General features: G+C 39.3%; 1 protein-coding gene across 2 annotated transcripts in view; it reads right to left on the bottom strand.

Annotated features, from left to right (window-relative positions):
• Positions 1-19,387, bottom strand: part of epha6 (EPH receptor A6) — a 479,518-nt gene that overhangs the window by 392,283 nt on the left and 67,848 nt on the right. The window lies entirely within an intron of this gene.

The following is a 19,387-nucleotide window of genomic DNA, read 5'->3' on the forward strand; positions in this document are numbered from 1 at the left end:
GCCATTGGTGAATTGTTTCAGGAAACTTCAGCGAAAATTTGCCATGCGTCAAAAAAAGTGGCGGTCGGTGCAAAAATGGTCACATCAAAATAGGAGCCAGCGCGACAAAAAACAACAAAAAAATTGTGTGTTTCACGGAATTTCTACTGTTTCACGAATTTCCTGTTGTTTTGCAAATTTTCCGACGAAGCGAAACGGGACAGATTCACTCAGCACTAATCTATACTAGCAATGAGCGAATCTGTCTCGCTTTGCTTTGCCCCAAAATTTGTGAATCTTTTAAAAAATTCACGAAACAAACCTGGTTTTCCATGGCAAAATTTGTTGCCTGTTTCACAAAAAAAAAACACCAATGGCGAAACGTGGAAATTTGCCGCAAATCCATGCCTGGCGAATTATTTTGCCCATCGCTAGTCTTTATTCAACTCCAATTTTAAATGATGTGGGAGATCTAGTTGGGTGACTGGATTTCCAGCCTGTGCCCCCTGAGCCGTTACCAGTTATTGCATTGGGCAGATCGCTCATCTCACAAGGGAATTCAGTCTATTGACTTTCTGTTTATTCTTATTAGATCTTGAAATGTAACTAGTTAATCAGTCTGGTCATGCTTACTGGGAATGTCTACATGCCAAGGGCAGAAGGTAAATGATTGGCATTTGTGTGTATTTGAATGGCTTTCACTGTCCCCTAGAGCAGTGATCCCCAACCAGTGGCTCAGGGGCAACATGTTGCTCCCCAACCCCTTGGATGTTGCTCCCAGTGGCCTCAAAGCAGGGGCTTATTTTTGAATTTCTGACTTAGAAGCAAGATTTGGAAGCATAAAGGCCATGTATCCTTCCAAGAAAGAGCCTCCTGTAGGCTGCCAGTCCACATTGAGCTACCAAATAGCCAATCACAACCCTTATTCGGCACCCCCAGGAACATTTTCATGTTTGTGTTGCTCCCCAACTTTTTTTTATATTTAAATGTTACTTACAGGTAAAAAAGGTTGGGGACCCCTGCCCTAGACACTATATAGGTATGGGATCCATTATCCAGAAAGTTATGAATTACGGAAAGGCCATCTCCCATAGACTCCATTATAAGCAAAGGTACAAAGATCCAAATGATGTAAAGATCCCTTATGCGGAAAACCCCAGGTCCCGAGCATTCTGGATAACGGGTCCCATACCTGTACTAGAACTACTATACTAAAGCCAAATAAACCCCCTTTGGTGGCCCTGTGAAGATCGCTCATGTAAGTCAATTATATTTGTATCTTCCAACTAATTTTTAGGACGTTAATTAAAGTTTTAAATTTATAAGCAGCCCCTTTTTTTGAAGGGAAAGCATTAGCATGTCAGATGAGTTTGTCTAAATTCAATTCCAGTTAATTCCATCTCGCGTTTCACAGTCACTTCTACTTTTAAATGATTTTATTACAAATGATTTTAAGCAAAAGTATACTTCCAATCACTTAAACGCTGGAGGAAGTTAAATGTGGTAATTAAAAAGTCTCCTAATGAAAAAGTTCACTGTACTGTAACTCCATTAACCGATCTCAGAAGCCCTGGTTTAAAAAAGCCGCACAATAGAGAGCGTATAGGTACTGGCGCTTCTAACTACACTGAGGGGGAGATTTATCAACATTCAGTATTAAGGGGCCCATTCACTAATAATTAAGACTAGACAATTTTTTCTAATATTGGAACATTTCAGAGTGTATGCGAAAATTTTGTTGAAATTTCCACAAAAAAATTGTTCTTTGCGCAAAGAATACGAACATTTGGGAATTCGTTAACGCTTTGGTTACACTTTCATCAGGACTATCTTTTCACCAGGTTTGATCTGTCGAGGGCCATTGAGTCCTATGGAAGGCTTCCAAAGCCAGACATGGAAGGCATCAAAGCCAGAAAGGTTTTTGTGGCGTTAACAAACTTTTCAGCATGAACATTTTGTGACTTTCGGAACGCAATTGCGATATTTTCGACTAACGATAAAAGCATTGTTGAGACACTTTAGAACTTTAGAAATCATGGTTACTCCGAATTTATACCATATCGTGTTTTAAGCCCAGAAAAAAATGGATTTTAGTTAATGTGCCCCAATTTTTCACTAAGATGCAGAGAGTGCTATTCTGAGACAATTTGCAGTTTGTCTTCTTTTTTTGTTATTTGTGGTTTCTGAATTATTTTGCTTTTTGTTCAGCAGCTCTACAGTTTGGAATGACAGCAGCTATCTGGTTGCTAGGGGCCAATTTAACCTAGCAACCAGACGGTGGTTTAAAAGAGACACTGGAGTATGAATAGAGAAGGGCCTAAATATAAAGATAAGTGATGAAAAGTAACAACAACAATAAAATTGGAGCCTCACAAAGGATACGTTTTTGGCTGCCGGGGTCAGTGACCTCAATTTGAAAACTGGAAAGAGTCAGAAGAGGAAGGCAAATAACTTAAAAACTATTATAAAATGAAGACCAATTGAAAAGTTGTTAAGAAATGGCCATTCTACAACATACTGAAAAATAACCTGAAGGTGAGCATTCGATATGTGAGTTTATTCAATTTAGAAAATCAAACTCAAATTCAGTTGATGAGTAAGCCCATAAGTATGTGGTGTTTCTCTGGCTGCATATTTAAATCCTTTAGCTCAAAGATGTCCGACTTTCAGCCCTCCAGGTGCCGTTAAACTACAAATCTCTTTTGCTTTCTTTACAAGGACTCAATCTATGTATTTGTTTCATTGACGCTGTTTTGTAATCAAGAAGTTGAGCCAACCCATGGAAAGTTACCCCTAATTAAAATGAAACCCCCAATGCACACACATTTTAATATATTGCATTTGATTAAATTAATCTTGTATTTAAGGGAGTCAAGATTTCTCTGGAGTTCCCAATAAATATGTCCCCGCTGAAGCAAACTGCTTAAAGTTAAACAGGTATTTACAATATGTTGTGAAACAGAATCAGGAATATTACAGTTTTACAGGGAGGTCTAGACAGTGTTGCAAATCAGATGTATGGGCATAAATGTAGTTTAACTAAATGTTGCTAGGCAGCATCCCTTCCCATAGACAATGTGCTGTACTTCTGGCTGGGGAGGGCACGATACTTGCAGTTACCAATTGTATATTATAAATCTATAGCAAAGCCCCAGATTTATAGTTGGTGCATCCCTAAGCCTCCTTATATTGCACCGTGCCCCAGCCCCCTGCATAGTAGCTCCTCCTCTCATCTCCTCCCTATCAATCCCCCACTGCCCCCTGTCGCTTGTGCTTTTCATTTGGTTCCAGAGCAATGAGGAATTGGCGCGCAGGGGAGTTAAACAGATCTCCTACTCGCCTATTTCCCCAGTACTCCGGGAAAAAATAAATGCAGCTGGGCAGCATGCCACCCCTAAAATCATGTCCCCCTAGGCCCAGGCCTAAAGATTCCAAAAATCTAAGCCCCACTCACAAAAATACTTGGATAATATAATATTTTCAGTTTCCCTTGTTAAAAAAAATACCTGTGCCTCCTTGTACTAATGTATTTTTCCCTGAGCACCAATATTATCAGAAATTGATTAAACAGTATTACAAGTATGGGATCCCTTATCTGGAAACCCATTATCCAGAAAGTTCCTAATTACGGGAAGGCCATCTCCCATAGACTCCATTATAAACAAATAGCTCTAATTTTTTTTAAATGATTTCCTTTTTCTCTGTAATAATAAAATAGTACCCTAGGATATAACTCATCCTTATTGGAGAGGTTAGGGAGGCTCAGCGGGGGCCCCTGCATGGGGGTTAGGGGTGCACAGTGGGGGCCCCTGCGGGGGGTTAGGGACGCTCAGTGGGGGCCCCTGTGGGGGGTTAGGGAGGCTCTGTGGGGGCCCCTGCAGGGGGGTTAGGGGGGCTCAGTGGGGGCCCCTGCAGGGGGGTTAGGGGGGCTCAGTGGGGGCCCCTGCAGGGGGGTTAGGGGGGCTCAGTGGGGGCCCCTGCAGGGGGGTTAGGGAGGCTCAGTGGGGGCCCCTGCAGGGGGGTTAGGGAGGCTCAGTGGGGGCCCCTGTGGGGGTTAGGGAGGCTCTGCGGGGGCCCCTGCAGGGGGGTTAGGGGGGCTCAGTGGGGGCCCCTGTGGGGGGTTAGGGGGGCTCAGTGGGGGCCCCTGCAGAGGGGGTCATGGGGACGTGGCGGCCGGGGCACCTGCAGGGCTTTAGATCTCCACACTACATATAAATGTTAAATAAACCCAATAGCATTGATTTGTTTTCAATAAGGATTAATTATATCTTAGTTGAGATTAAGTAAAAGTTACTGGTTTATTATAATAGAGAAAAAGGAAATAATTTAAAAAAAATTAGAATTATTTGATTAAAATGGAGTCTATGGGAGATGACCTTTCCGTAATTCTGAACTTTCTGGATAATGGGTTTCTGGATAAGGGGTCCCATACCTGTATAATTACCCTGGGGTAAGAAGGAATATATGTTACATCATCTCCAAAAATATTTACCCTGCTAGAACAAAGAGTATATTGAGTTGGTTATATTGTGGCTACAGCAGCCCTTTCTGTATGTTGGGGCCATATCAAAGCACAGTAATGGCCAATGAAATCTAATACATGACTATAGCAAGTGACTCCCAGTATCTCTGTAACAAAAGAAAGAAAGGAGGGGGTGGAATAAGTAAACATTGCACTATAATCCTAAAAGTAGGAATTTTTCATTACTTTGAATTATTAATCGCGTCCAAACTTGAAACTGGTGTAATACTGGCTTTAAAAAACATTTATGAAATGCACGCACATAAAGTCGTGTTTCTGATGCACTTTCTCAATTAATAATAAGCTGGGCAGGGTTTTTATAATGGCTTAACTTTTAATTAAGACATAAATCAATATAAAGCTTCTGATTAATTCTGGGAAATCTATCAGTACTACCCATAATCTATTGCATTATAGATCAAGGTGGCATAAATCATGCAGGATGTGCATATTTCTTTTTACCCCAAAGAGCATAAATTATAAATTAAACCTTAAAAAATGTCTTCATTTCGAAACAATAATGTCTGCGCAGAGCACAAGAGACTTCCTAGGGCAGCTGATCTCTGGATATAGTGTTCAGGTCGTGATACTTAGATATCAAAAAGTAAATGTACAGGAAACCCATTAAATCAGGCCAGGGAAATAGCATTTTCTTTCTAGGAAGTAGCATCTGAGGTTATGTCTGAGAGGAGAAGATATGGGAGAGAGTAGGCTTGTACAGTTCTGCAGGTCTGTGTTGCTGAAAGCAATGCCTTTATTAAAGGGGAACTTCAGCTTCTAAACCAAAATGTGTTAAAGAGCCCCACACAACACAGACACCCCTAATACACCTATCACTGCAATCTCTTCCTTCAAAAAGTATGAATAAATACCATTTTTATATGCTGAAATCCAGCTGCAAAACAGCTCTTCTCTTTCTGCATCATTTCTGGCAGGGGAGGAGGAACTAAAACTTTGATATTACGAATTGTAATAACTTCTCCAGACAGCATACAGGAACTACATAACCCACAATGCATTGTACTGTGAAGTTCCTTTCCTTATTGATAAGCAAATAATTCTAATTTTTAAAAAAGATTTCCTTTTTCTCTGTAATAATAAAACAGTACCTTGTACTTGATCCCAACTATGATATAATTACCCCTTATTGGGGGCAGAACAGTCCTATTGGGTTTATTTAATGGTTAAATGATTCCCTTTTCTCTGTAATAATAAAACAGCACCTGTACTTGATCCCAACTATGATATAATTACCCCTTATTGGGGGCAGAACAGCCCTATTGGGTTTATTTCATGGTTAAATGATTCCCTTTTCTCTGTAATAATAAAACAGTACCTGTACTTGATCCCAACTAAGATATAATTACCCCTTATTGGGGGCAGAACAGCCCTATTGGGTTTATTTCATGGTTAAATGATTCCCTTTTCTCTGTAATAATAAAACAGTACCTGTACTTGATCCCAACTAAGATATAATTACCCCTTATTGGGGGCAGAACAGCCCTATTGGGTTTATTTAACCCTTTCCCTGCCAAGCACGTAGGTACTACGGTGTTTTAAAAAAGGCAGTTTCCTGCCGACACCGTAGTACCTACGTTTTCTTTCCCTAGGCCATTCTCTCTGCATTGGCGGCAAAAGCCGCCGGTGCAGAGAGACAGAAGTGCCCCAAACCCCTTCCGCAACGAGCGGAGGGGGTTGGGGGGGATGGTCCTGCGATGCGATTATCGCAGGACCATCCTACAAGCAGCAGATGCGATCGCATCGCATCTGCTGCTTGTACTGCTTCCTGCTTCCCCCCTGAGCCGCCTCCTACTCACTTCCTCCTGACGTCTGCAGCATGGAGGAGCTGGGAACCGATCTGATCTTCAGGACAGGTAAGTGTGACTTTATTTTTGTTTATACACACTTTTACACACACTTACATACATTTATATACATTTATACACACATACAACACAATTTAGCACAGGTTGTTTTTTTTTTTTTTGTTTTTTTTTTTTTCCCACTTTGCACACTTATATACACTTATATACACTCATATACACTCATATACACACTGTCACACAACTTTTACATGTGCCCATGTATACACAAACTCAAAAAAATTTTTAAAAAATTTTAAAAATTTTTTTTCATTTTACTTCTTTTTTTTTTTCTATTTCCCCCAAAAACTGTTTATTTTGACAGCGTGACTATTGGATCAGATATTCTGACCACTAATTACACTGTCATGTGGCTTATTTTGTTGTTTCACTGATTTGCACATTTTTATCCCTATATTAGTATTCCTGATCTGTTTTAGCATAGCTTTGCCATGTGTAACTTTGGTGTACAAAAATAACTTTACCTATTTTGAATTCATCAGAATGTGTACTTTCCAAAAATATATGGTTTTCTGGGGGTCCCTGTGTAGTTTGGGGGTCTTACTGCATATAATAGGCCGTCAGGGGGCTCTGTGTGCAAAAGCTGAGCTGGCAGGCGAGAAATCCTTATGCGCTATTTTCATTTTGGGGTCAGTACATACCGCAGACTTTGGTATATCTATGCATATTGGGCATCAAACTGTTCAGTAGGCCTCTGGTGTTCCTATTTGGGGTGACTTGCCTTTGTACGCAAAAAATTGTGTGAGATAAATGCGGCAAACTGCAACATTTTTATGCGATTTTCTCAAATGTCATAAAAACCACTAACTTTAGGAAAGCTTTGCAGATTGGTACTTTGGTGTAGAAAGGACTCTTTACCCTTGTTGGATTTGTCAGAATGTGTACTTTCCAAAAATATATGGCTTTCTGGGGGTCCCTGTGTAGTTTGGGGGTCTTACTGCATATAATAGGCTGTCAGGGGGCTCTGTGTGCAAAAGCAGAGCTGGCAGGCGAGAAATCCTTATGCGCTATTTTCTTTTTGGGGTCAGTACACACCGCAGACTTTGGTATATCTATGCATATTGGGCATCAATCTGTTCAGTAGGCCTCTGGTGTTCCTATTTGGGGTGACTTGCCTTTGTACGCAAGAAATTGTGTGAGATAAATGCGGCAAACTGCAACATTTTTATGCGATTTTCTAAATAGTCATAAAAACCACTAACTTTAGGAAAGCTTTGCAGATGGGTACTTTGGTGTAGAAAGGACTCTTTACCCTTGTTGGATTTGTCAGAATGTGTACTTTCCAAAAATATATGGTTTTCTGGGGGTCCATGTGTAGTTTGGGGGTCTTACTGCATATAATAGGCTGTCAGGGGGCTCTGTGTGCAAAAGCTGAGCTGGCAGACGAGAAATCCTTATGCGCTATTTTCATTTTGGGGTCAGTACATATCGCAGACTTTGGTATATCTATGCATATTGGGCATCAATCTGTTCAGTAGGCCTCTGGTGTTCCTATTTGGGGTGAGCTGCCTTTGTACGCAGGAAATTGTGTGAGATAAATGCGGCAAACTGCAACATTTTTATGCGATTTTCTCAATAGTCATAAAAACCACTAACTTTAGGAAAGCTTTGCAGATGGGTACTTTGGTGTAGAAAGGACTCTTTACCCTTGTTGGATTTGTCAGAATGTGTACTTTCCAAAAATATATGGTTTTCTGGGGGTCCATGTGTAGTTTGGGGGTCTTACTGCATATAATAGGCTGTCAGGGGGCTCTGTGTGCAAAAGCTGAGCTGGCAGGCGAGAAATCCTTATGCGCTATTTTCATTTTGGGGTCAGTACATACCGCAGATTTTGGTATGTCTATGCATATTGGGCATCAATCTGTTCAGTAGGCCTCTGGTGTTCCTATTTGGGGTGAGCTGCCTTTGTACGCAAGAAATTGTGTGAGATAAATGCGGCAAACTGCAACATTTTTATGTGATTTTCTCAAATGTCATAAAAACCACTAACTTTAGGAAAGCTTTGCAGATTGGTACTTTGGTGTAGAAAGGACTCTTTACCCTTGTTGGATTTGTCAGAATGTGTACTTTCCAAAAATATATGGTTTTCTGGGGGTCCCTGTGTAGTTTGGGGGTCTTACTGCATATAATAGGCTGTCAGGGGGCTCTGTGTGCAAAAGCTGAGCTGGCAGGCGAGAAATCCTTATGCGCTATTTTCATTTTGGGGTCAGTACATACCGCAGACTTTGGTATATCTATGCATATTGGGCATCAATCTGTTCAGTAGGCCTCTGGTGTTCCTATTTGGGGTGAGCTGCCTTTGTACGCAAGAAATTGTGTGAGATAAATGCGGCAAATTGCAACATCTTTATGCGATTTTCTCAAATGTCATAAAAACCACTAACTTTAGGAAAGCTTTGCAGATGGGTACTTTGGTGTAGAAAGGACTCTTTACCCTTGTTGGATTTGTCAGAATGTGTACTTTCCAAAAATATATGGTTTTCTGGGGGTCCCTGTGTAGTTTGGGGGTCTTACTGCATATAATAGGCTGTCAGGGGGCTCTGTGTGCAAAAGCTGAGCTGGCAGGCGAAAAATCCTTATGCGCTTTTTTCATTTTGGGGTCAGTACATACCGCAGACTTTGGTATATCTATGCATATTGGGCATCAAACTGTTCAGTAGACCTCTGGTGTTCCTATTTGGGGTGTGTTGCCCTTGTACGCAAGAAATTGTGTGAGATAAATGCAGCAAACTGCAATATTTTTATGCGATTTTCTCAAATGTCATAAAAACCACTAACTTTAGGAAAGCTTTGCAGATGGGTACTTTGGTGTAGAAAGGACTCTTTACCCTTGTTGGATTTATCAGAATGTGTACTTTCCAAAAATATATGGTTTTCTGGGGGTCCCTGTGTAGTTTGGGGGTCTTACTGCATATAATAGGCTGTCAGGGGGCTCTGTGTGCAAAAGCTGAGCTGGCAGGCGAGAAATCCTTATGCGCTATTTTCATTTTGGGTTCAGTACATACCGCAGACTTTGGTATATCTATGCATATTGGGCATCAAACTGTTCAGTAGACCTCTGGTGTTCCTATTTGGGGTGTGTTGCCTTTGTACGCAAGAAATTGTGTGAGATAAATGCGGCAAACTGCAATATTTTTATGTGATTTTCTGAAATGTCATAAAAACCACTAGCTTTAGGAAAGCTTTGCAGATTGGTACTTTGGTGTAGAAAGGACTCTTTACCCTTGTTGGATTTGTCAGAATGTGTACTTTCCAAAAATATAGGGATTTTAGGGGTCACCCTACATTTCTGCAGCTTCTACCCCTCATAAAACTGCCATGTGTTTATGAATTAGGTAAAGATAAGCCATGAAATTAGTGTGCACAAGGTATATTTGGGGTTCTCTAAGTGCCATGTGCTTTGATAAACCTATGTACAGTGGGCATCAAACTGTTCAGTACACCTCTGGGGTTCATATTTAGGGTGTTTTATCTTGGTACCTAATGACCTGTAGAAAATAGGATGCTGTATAGTGGAAGTTTTGAGGTGATTTTTGGAAATGCCATAAAAATCATCAAACTTAGGAAAGCTTTATGGCTTGGTACTTTGGAGTAGAAAGACATGAGTACCCATTTTAGATTCGGGGGGATGTGTACTTTCCAAAAATATATGACTTTCTGGGGTGAATGTACTATTTACTAGCATTATCCCATATATAATGATGTAAATGTATTGATTTTGCAGAAGCTGAAATGATAGTTCATATGGGGGTATGTTCTCATTGGGGCCCCTACATGCCACATACTTAGGTAAACCTATACATATTGGGCATCAAACTGTTCAGTGGACTCCTGGCGTTCATATTTAGGGTGTTTTATCTTGGTACCTAACACTATGTGGGAGATAAGATTCTGGAAACTGAAAGCTTTGAGTGGATTTTTGGAAATGTTATCAAAATTGCTAACTTTAGGAAAGCTTTGCGGCTTGGTACTTTGGAGTAGAAAGACATGGGTACCCATTTTAGATTCGGGGGAATGTGTACTTTCCAAAAATATATGGCTTTCTGGGGTGAATGTACTTTTTACTAGCTTTATCCCACATGTAATGATGTAAATGTTGATTTTGCAGAAGCTGAAATGACAGAAATGACAGTACATATGGGTATATGTTCACATTGGGGCCCCTATATGCCACATACTTAGGTAAACCTATACATATTGGGCATCAAACTGTTCAGTGGACCTCTGGGGTTCATATTTAGGGTGTTTTGTCTTGGTACCTAATGACCTGTAGAAAATAAGATGCTGCATAATGGAAGTTTTGAGGTGATTTTTGGAAATGCCATAAAAATCGTCAAACTTAGGAAAGCTTTATGGCTTGGTACTGTGGAGTAGAAAGACATGGGTACCCATTTTAGATTCGGGGGGATGTGTACTTTCCAAAAATATATGACTTTCTGGGGTGAATGTAGTTTTTACTAGCTTTATCCCACATGTAATGATGTAAATGTTGATTTTGCAGAAGCTGAAATGACAGAAATGACAGTACATATGGGTATATGTTCACATTGGGGCCCCTATATGCCACATACTTAGGTAAACCTATACATATTGGGCATCAAACTGTTCAGTAGACCTCTGGGGTTCATATTTAGGGTGTTTTGTCTTGGTACCTAATGACCTGTAGAAAATAAGATGCTGCATAGTGGAAGTTTTGAGGTGATTTTTGGAAATGCCGTAAAAATCGTCAAACTTAGGAAAGCTTTATGGCTTGGTACTGTGGAGTAGAAAGACATGGGTACCCATTTTAGATTCGGGGGAATGTGTACTTTCCAAAAAGATATGACTTTCTGGGGTGAATGTACTTTTTACTAGCTTTATCCCACATGTAATGATGTAAATGTTGATTTTGCAGAAGCTGAAATGACAGAAATGACAGTACATATGGGTATATGTTCACATTGGGGCCCCTACATGCCACATACTTAGGTAAACCTATACATATTGGGCATCAAACTGTTCAGTAGACCTCTGGGGTTCATATTTAGGGTGTTTTGTCTTGGTAACTAATGACCTGTAGAAAATAAGATGCTGCATAGTGGAAGTTTTGAGGTGATTTTTGGAAATGCCTTAAAAATCGTCAAACTTAGGAAAGCTTTATGGCTTGGTACTGTGGAGTAGAAAGACATGGGTACCCATTTTAGATTCGGGGGAATGTGTACTTTCCAAAAAGATATGACTTTCTGGGGTGAATGTACTTTTTACTAGCTTTATCCCACATGTAATGATGTAAATGTTGATTTTGCAGAAGCTGAAATGACAGAAATGACAGTACATATGGGTATATGTTCACATTGGGGCCCCTACATGCCACATACTTAGGTAAACCTATACATATTGGGCATCAAACTGTTCAGTAGACCTCTGGGGTTCATATTTAGGGTGTTTTGTCTTGGTACCTAATGACCTGTAGAAAATAAGATGCTGCATAGTGGAAGTTTTGAGGTGATTTTTGGAAATGCCATAAAAATCGTCAAACTTAGGAAAGCTTTATGGCTTGGTACTGTGGAGTAGAAAGACATGGGTACCCATTTTAGATTCGGGGGAATGTGTACTTTCCAAAAATATATGACTTTCTGGGGTGAATGTACTTTTTACTAGTATTATCCCACATATAATGATGTAAATGTATTGATTTTGCAGAAGGTGAAATGATAGATCATATGGGGGTATATTCTCATTGGGGCCCCTACATGCCACATACTTAGGTAAACCTATACATATTGGGCATCAAACTGTTCAGTGGGCCCCTGGCGTTCATATTTAGGGTGTTTTATCTTGGTACCTAATGCTATGTGGGAGATAAGATGCTGGAAACTGGAAGCTTTGAGTGGATTTTTGGAAATGTTATCAAAATTGCCAACTTTAGGAAAGCTTTGCGGCTTGGTACTGTGGAGTAGAAAGACATGGATACCCATTTTAGATTCGGGGGAATGTGCACTTTCCAAAAATATATGGCTTTTTGGGGTGAATGTACTTTTTACTAGCTTTATCCCACATGTAATGATGTAAATGTTGATTTTGCAGAAGCTGAAATGACAGAAATGACAGTACATATGGGTGTATGTTCACATTGGGGCCCCTACATGCCACATACTTAGCTAAAACTATACATATTGGGCATCAAACTGTTCAGTGGACCCCTGGCATTCATATTTAGGGTGTTTTATTTGGTTACTTTATGACCTGTAGGAGATAAGATACTATAGACTGGAAGCTTTGAAGCGATTTTAAAAAAATGTCACAAATTTTGATAAAAACCAATAACTTTAGGAAAGCATTGCGACTTGATAGTTTGGAGTAGACAGACAGTTGTGCCTATTCTGGATTCCCCAGAATATCTTCTTTCTAAAAATGTAAAATTTTTTGGGATAAACTTTCTGTTAGCGGAATTTTTGGCCTTAAAATCTAAAGTATGCAGCTTTCTGGAGCAGTGCTTTGGAAATTTGGTAGTGTACTGCTGGGAGTTTGTGACCTATACAAGTGAGAAATCTCCATAAAACTATATATATTTGGTATTGGCACGTTCAGGAGACATGGGACTTTCCAAATCAGGTGTATTTTCATGCATAAAATATTTTTTGTTTCTGGTATATGTGTTTATATTATGGAAAATATAATTTTTTTTCATTTTTTAGACATTTAGAAGCCTATATCTTGTTACAAAATTGGAATTACACAAAAATTCTAGCATATTTTAAAAGCTTAGGTTGTCCTGAAAAAAACAATATATTGTTTTCCTGGGTAAACTAAAAGTTCCCCCAAGGAAAGGCCCCTAAAGTGAAACAGTGCAAAATGTTCAAAAACTGTCTGGCAGTAGAAGTTCCGCTTTGTTCAAAACGGCTGGCAGTGAAAGGGTTAATGGTTAAATGATTCCCTTTTCCCTGTAATAATAAAACAGTACCTGTACTTGATCCCAACTAAGATATAATTACCCTTATTGGGGGCAGAACAGCCCTATTGGGTTTATTTAATGGTTAAATGATTCCCTTTTCTCTGTAATAATAAAACAGTACCTGTACTTGATCCCAACTAAGATATAATTACCCCTTATTGGGGGCAGAACAGCCCTATTGGGTTTATTTAATGGTTAAATGATTCCCTTTTCTCTGTAATAATAAAACAGTACCTGTACTTGATCCCAACTAAGATATAATTACCCCTTATTGGAGGCAAAACAGCCCTATTGGGTTTATTTAATATTTAAATGATTTTTAGCAGACTTAAGTTATGGAGATCCAAATTAAAGAAACAGGTCCCCCAGGTCCCGAGTATTCTGGATAACAGGTCCCATACCAGTACTGAATAGGCACCTTACCCCAGTTGCAGGGAGCAGGGCCCTGAGACCTCCTGTATCCCTAGAAGCTCAGTTACAGTGACACACTTTTCCCACACATGGCTGCTGTAACTGAATATCACTAGAGCACACAGGCCTCTACCAAATACTGTTTTTCTTTTTATTTCGTTCTTTTGTTGCTTGTTTTTTTTTTTTTGTTCCTGTACTAATAGTAGATTAGAGTTCGGTTTTAATCTACGGGGAATACTTTAAAGTAGCAGTAGAAATGTTTAGCACACATTCTGCCTTGATTGCTGGCTGCGGATATTCTATATAACATTTTGTTTTTCTCCCTCTCTCTTTCTCTTATGTTACAGGTTTGCTGCAGTTTTTTTGCCAGGGGCTGCAGGCGAGTGCAACAAAACATTCAGAGTGAGCTTAAACAGTTGTACAATCACTGCTAGTTATACCAAATAGCAAAGGGTTTAGCCTCTGTATATATCACAAGCACATCTATGCAGTTACATGCCCTGTAAAACAGAAGCCAGTCCCTGTCATAGTTGCCTTGTTAACCCCATTCCAATTCTGTAAGAAGGGCATAAATTTGTACATTTGCGAAATTTGACTTATTGCCTTTATATTTCATGTGTTCGGCTGCACCAACCCATATTACATGTATTGCAGAATAATGCACAGAGGTACTGGCTCCCTGGACTGAAATGAACTATTTTTTTCTGCCAACCTTCTAAGTTTGACCCCTTCGGAGATCTACTATTTGAGACATCATGGGGCCTATATGTAGACATTTTTAAACTTCTTCTTGTGTCCCACTGGAAACACCATGCTGAACAAAATGGGAGTTGGGCCGGCACACTTCTTGTGATTATACTTTTTACTTTTTATATGGACTATAAATATCTGGGATTAGAAGACTTTTTTTGGCACTGCTCATTTTACACCATTATTTACACCAGGGTTCCCCAAACATTCTTACTAGTGAGCCACAATCAAATGTAAAAAGACTTGGAGAGCAACACAAGCACCATAAAAGTTCATGGAGGAGCCAAATAAGGGCTGTGATTGGCTATTAGGGGCCTCTATGCACACTATCAGCTTACAGGGGGCTTTATTTGGTAGGAAATCTTGTTTTTATTCAACCAAAACTTGCCCCCAAGTCAGGAATTCAAAAATAACTCCCTGGTTTGGGGGCACTGAGAGCAACATCCAAGGGGTTGGGGAGCAACATGTTGCCCTGAGCCACTGGTTGGGGATCACTGCTCTACAACTATTCTGTGAAATATACAGTATGTAATGACTATTAAATAAGGTTTCCACAGGCCAACAACCAAAACAAAAAGCTTTATAAGGAAACATTCAGGTTGTACGCTGCAGAGTTGCCAAATAAAGTGTGTCTTGCTGACCTGAGAATGTCTATGTAAATAGTTGTGTTAAGGATTTTCCAGGTCTTGTTTGTGTGCTCATATATTGAATATATAATCCATTTGATGTATAACATTACTGTGTTTCAATAAGAAATAAAATAAATAAAAAACACAACTGACAACAACATGTCAGGTTCAGTCATAAGTTCTGAAAACTGACCTTGTAGGAGATGGTACATTTTCCTACAAGAGGGAGCCATAAATCCTGCCCAGGCAATAACAACCCTATTTTGTTCATATAAAGCATATGAAGGTTTTACCTCTCAAGGTTTTACTTACAGACTGTGAGTCTCCTTAGCCAAGTCATGCCACTCTGGTGTCTTTTTATATGTCACACCAATAAAAGGGTATAAAACCCCACTTCCTTCAGCTTTGGGTTAGAAGTGTGTCCATACATGAGCACGTCTCCACTAGCCATACTCTTAATTTCCAAGGGTGCCACAGCCATGTGACCTGTGCTCTTACAAACTTCAGTCACACTTTACTGCTGAGCTGGAAGTTGAAGTGATATCCCCCCTCCCAGCAGCCAATCAGCAGAACAATGGGAATGGAGCAAGATAGCAGGTCACAGTAGGTATCAGAATAGCACTCAATAGTAAGAAATCCAAGTCCGGCTTGGGACTCCTCCAGTTACATGGGAGTAGGAGAAACAATAGGTTACCTGAGAGCAATTCTAATGTGTAGCGCTGGCTCCTTCTGAAAGCTCAGACAAGAGGGATCTTCTTGTCAGGTAGTAAACAGCTATGTTTGTATTTTGTAAAGAAGAGAAAAACATATTTGAGGGGAATATTTATTTTTGCAATTTAAGGTGAAAAGTAAATGTATATTGTAATAAACAATTTAGTTCAAACTGCTAAGCAAGGCAGCCCATATGGTTTGGATTATGGATTAGATATATTACGCCTTTTGTTATATTAAATTTAAGATAGCATCTGCTATAAAAAGGGAATAGTATTTTTCTTGGCATAACTGGACATTTTGAAAGAAAGCCAGATCCTTGAAAAACCATCTGCCTTTGCAGAGGTAAATATCCTATTTTGGAAAAGCAATGTCTTCTATAATAAACAAGACTATTAGAGCATTGGATCCAACTGGGAAACATTTTGCAAAACCCTTTCATTTTAGAGTAGTTCACTGTTTATTGTCGATCCTACAAAATGGCCTTAGATTACTTAATTAATTGATGGAGGCTCCCATATCATTGCAGCAAAATGGACTGCAAAGCACATGGCCAGTGAGCTCCCATATGATTGGCTCTGATGAGGGATTATCCACCAAAGTCCATACTGTATAACACATATAATTCATCTGAACTGAAAAAGCCACTCGGATGAGTGGTGAAAAGTTTTCAAGAAAACCTCAGAAAAGTCCAGTTGTTTTAGACTTAATTCTACTATATACTGTATATCATGATCTGGATGAATGAGAATCTTCATAGACATAGAGTGGATACTTATTTTTGTCCTAGATAGAGTTCGTATTATATTTGAAGGACTGGCGCAGCAATTTTTTTGTATACCTGCTTGTTATGAGCAAAAGGGGGGACACTGATTCTGTATGCCACCTCAAAGGGGATCTTGATCTTAAAAACAAAACAAGCAAACAACAACAACAAAAAAAACAACAGAGCTCCCCATTCGTTTGAAAGGAATATGTGTAAATCAGATGTATAGGCCAAGCCTCCTACACTAACTTTGCTTTTTATGCTTAAACTCACTAACAATAAAATCACTTTTCATCTCCTTCTCTGTGTTTTTCTTTCTTTGCAAAGCATTTTCCTCTAGACAGTGTCCATGAATGTTCATTTACTGGATTCATATATATTTCTCAATTTAGATTTTCCCTTTGGATTTCAGTTGATTTAGTTCCCTTTACACAAGATCTTTCCTGCTGATTGCTCAATCCTACCGGTCCTGTTTTTCTTTAATTATTTATGTTTCTGACTTTACCGCAGATAGAAACACATTGGCTGCCAACACTTCCAGTTCTGTATTTGTCCTATCGCTGCATGTAGTGTATTCCTTGAAAAATCTCTATTTCTTACGGAGAAATGATAAAAAATATAAAATAGTCATAAGCACAAAATTTTCCATGATTTCTCTGATTTCTCTGTAAGTGCAGCATCCCTGGCTACGAGATACGGGGAATACAAGATGTAGAAGAGTGCCGCCAATGCCACAGGATGGATTATCACTTACTGCTCGAATGTAAGCCAACGGTACTTTGTAACCCTGGGTGAATCTTAAAAAATAAATGAACAGCAAATGGGAGTATATTGTACAGAGCATTGGCAGCGGGTTTTAATGCTGAGCAATTTAAATAATGACAGATAACCCTAAATTTAGAACAAAAATAAATCAATAAATGAAATAATCATTTGAAGTGAAAGAACTAGGCCCTTTTAGCTTTCACTTCAAGCCAAAGATATTGTCGACATATGATATGAAACCTGTATACAGATAAACTGGGGATATGTTTAAATGCTGCCCAGGAAAAGTACTTCTACTCATGCTTTTCACTAGAGATTAAAGGGGAACTCCAGCTTCTGAACCTAAATTTGTTAAAGAGTAGTGATGAGCGAATCTGTCCCGTTTTGCCATAACATTCGCAAAATTCGCAAAACGGTGACAAATTTGCGAAGGGCATATGTCACACAATTTTTTTTTCGCCTGCGTCTATTATTTTGTCGCCTGTGCTTTCTGACGTGACCGTGCCCTTTTTTTGACGCGATCGTGCCCAATTTGACCTGCAACAAAAAAATTTCCTCGCAACAAATTTTTCCGCTGCAAATTTTCACAAGTTTTGCAAAACAATTTGCCAATGGGGAAATGCGGAAATTCGCTGCAATTCCATGCCTGGCGAAAAAATTCGCTCATCACTATTAAAGAGCCCCACGCAACACAGCTTAAAAAAAATCCCGTTGACAACAATGCATTGGGTGCAAAAAAGAATACCAATGCAAAAAAGAATACAATATGAAATTGTAAAACCTTGAATGTTTAAAATAACTTAAAAAAAGTTGTTAAAACATTCAGAGACTCACATACTACTAAAAAAGTACATTTTTATGAAAATAGTTTATTTATATGAAGCAGAGTTTACACCTGAGCTTGTTTATAGAGACCTTCATTGTTTGGGGATATAGTTTTCCATTAAATCTCTATATATAATATAATAAAACATCAGGGAAGATCTGGACTTTGAAAAACAAAAAAGAAAATATGTTTGGCCGTTTTGCTTCCCTGGGGCCCAGTTGCTAGTGTTACAAATAGGATAAAAGGGTCCCGGCACTTACATGTTACATAGCACAGACCCTGAATTATCTTATTCATTGCAGATTAGCTATAACACACACAAATGAAAGCAATACACTGTGTTATTTAAAAATCATTTCCGATTGATCGGACCGTGTCCTGATGGCTATGGTAATTAATATTGTGAAGAAATTGTCAATTATAAAATCCTTGACACTACATTGAAAGTAAAGTGTTGCGGGTTGAGAAGCACAGGGATTAGACTTAACATTTACCTGAAATGAATGTCACCGGGATATTGATGTTTTCTGCCGCAATTATCTTCTGATACTCCGGTGAATACCTATTTGACACTGTTATTTACACTTCAAAATTTAAGCTTTTCTAGTTTTCAGCTTTTGCTTTCAATTCCTGAGGTGTTATCATAGGAATAAATAATGAATATATGTGGCTTCACACATGAAATTAACCAATTTTTAACAATGGGATGTACCACATGGAGAGGCCTTTTAGCACTGCTGTGAGCTAAACACGAATGGAGAATGTACCCAGTAAAATCTTCAGTCTTTCTCCTGATATTTCATGAACTTCTAAAAAATTATAAAAATAATAATTAGTGATGAGCGAATGTTTTCGGCAGTTATGGATTCGCAGCGAATTTCCGGATTTCGCCATTGGCAAATTGTTTCGCGAAACATTCGCCGTGGAAAAATTTGTCGCACAGAATTTTTTCTTTGTTGCGCATCAAATTGGACGCAGTCGCGTCAGATTGGGCCTGGTCACGTCAAAATTGGGTGCAGTTGTGTCAAAATTGGACGCAGTCGCGTCAAATTGGGCCTGGTCATATCAAAATTGGGTGCAGTTGTGTCAAAATTGGACGCAGTCGCGTCAAAATTGGGTGCCGTTGTGTCAAAATTGGGCGCAGTTGTGTCAATAAAGCGGTGGGCGACAAAAAAAAATAGCCGCGGGCAAAAAAAAAAAATAGATGCAGT

The sequence above is a fragment of the Xenopus tropicalis genome, chromosome 2 (assembly GCF_000004195.4).
Source record: "Xenopus tropicalis strain Nigerian chromosome 2, UCB_Xtro_10.0, whole genome shotgun sequence".
NCBI classification, from domain to species: Eukaryota; Metazoa; Chordata; class Amphibia; order Anura; family Pipidae; genus Xenopus; species Xenopus tropicalis.